A 2,073-nucleotide genomic window follows, 5' to 3' on the forward strand; every position below is an offset into this window, starting at 1 on the left:
GAGGGGTACTCCAGCCTCGGCGTGTTGCCGCCCTTGATGTACTCGAGGACGGCCTCCAGCGTGCGGCCGGGCAAGCTCCACCATCGGCGCCGCCCCTCGGAGTTGAGCCTGCCGTAGGGCATGACGCCGTTGGTGGCCTCGAGCTGCTCAGCGTGATGGCGGCGGAAGTATGGCTCCCAGAGCGGGCTGTCGGGGACGTAGCGTGGCCCCTCCCTCGCCGCCCGTGGCAGAGAGGCGCGGATACGCGCGATCTCCGCACGACGGGCCGCCACGGTGGGCGGTGGTGGCACCGGGACCCCGCAGGCGCTGATTCTCCACGCCCCGGGCACCCGTATGTCAGGCGGGACTGGGTACTCGGCCTCGAAGAGGAGCCGAGCTTCGTCCTCGTGAAGGTGGCGGCGGCCAAAGCCGTTCGCCGCCGCGCCGTTGCCTGGGAATCGTTCGGCCATTTCTTTGAACTGGGACGGCGTGGGGAGAGGGAGGAACGGGAGAGAGGGCGCGTCGGCGGTGGAGACTCTGTGTGTGCCACCGGCCCTGGGTCGGCTTATATAGGCGGAGGCGGCGCGAGCACGCGTGGCCGCCTCGTCTACGCGTGGCATGCGCGGGGACGCGCGTCGTCATGCCTTCACTGTGCCGCCCGTGAGGCATCAATGGCGGAGGCTGACCGGCACGACAGCGCGCAGCAGCCTTTTGGCATTGATTCGCTGCGGGAAACGAGGCGATGAGGACGACGAAGCGGCGAGAAGCGAGACGAGTCGCTGGCAAGGAGGGCCCGCGGCTCTTTTGCGCCAAAAACGATTCGCCCGGTGCCCCCCAGCGCTCCGGGTTCGGGTTGGGTCCGCCGACACCAATTTCGGCCCGAGCCGGCGAAAATTGGACCCTTGGGAGCGCGACTGGGCCGATTTTTTGACACCGGCGGCCGAAAAGTCGCCTGGGGGCCTTATTAGGGGCGCGACTGGAGATGCTCTAAGCCCAATCTTTCTTTTCAGACACAATTATCTGAAAGAGTTGGTCCATCCCTCAAACTAACTGTACTCTTTCTTTTTGGCTCTGAATGAGAGCCATTTTAGTTCTTCCTTAAATTTGTTCGTGTGTGTAATACCTTTGAAAATGAAGTCGTTTCTTGTGGTCCTGATGACCGAAGATACTAGGATGATGAACTTCGTGTAATAAGGTACATGCAGAAGATGCTTAAGCTTAATATCTTCTGTAATCTTGAATAATTGTGTGACCAAGTGGGACAGAGATATGTCCAGCAAATTTGAGCAAAGGGGCAATGCATGAACAAGTGATCTCTAGTTTCAACGACTTGATGGCCAGTTGGCCACACATTACACATGCATAATCTGCAATAAAGAAGTGTTTTCTCTGCAGAAGAGCTCGTGTATTCAGCCTGTTGTGTGGCAACATCCAGAGGAACAATCTTTTGTTTCAATTCACAACAAGATTTCCACAACCATTTAAAGAGGGGTTGGAACATAGGGGATTTTTTTGCTCGCTCCCCCTTCCCCCTTGAGGGGGGAGGGGGGGGGGCGACGGGCGAACCCCCTCCCCCCCGATCCCCCTCTCCTCCGGCCCCTCCCCGTCGCTCTCCCCTCCTGCTGTCGCCGGCATGGTCCGTCGGGCCCTGGTGGCGGTGGGCTGTTCTTTCCCTATGCACGCGTGGGGGAGGGGGGAGGCGAGGGCCTCCTGAATGCGGCGGTGCTGCTCGGCCGACGGCGGGGTACCTATAGGCCTCTGAATGAGAGCCATTTTAGTTCGTGTAATAAGGTACATGCAGAAGATGCTTAAGCTTAATATCTTCTGTAATCTTGAATAATTGTGTGACCAAGTGGGACAGAGATATGTCCAGCAAATTTGAGCAAAGGGGCAATGCATGAACAAGTGATCTCTAGTTTCAACGACTTGATGGCCAGTTGGCCACACATTACACATGCATAATCTGCAATAAAGAAGTGTTTTCTCTGCAGAAGAGCTCGTGTATTCAGCCTGTTGTGTGGCAACATCCAGAGGAACAATCTTTTGTTTCAATTCACAACAAGATTTCCACAACCATTTAAAGAGGGGTTGGAA

The sequence above is a fragment of the Triticum dicoccoides genome, chromosome 5A (genome assembly GCF_002162155.2).
Source record: "Triticum dicoccoides isolate Atlit2015 ecotype Zavitan chromosome 5A, WEW_v2.0, whole genome shotgun sequence".
Classification (NCBI taxonomy): domain Eukaryota; kingdom Viridiplantae; phylum Streptophyta; class Magnoliopsida; order Poales; family Poaceae; genus Triticum; species Triticum dicoccoides.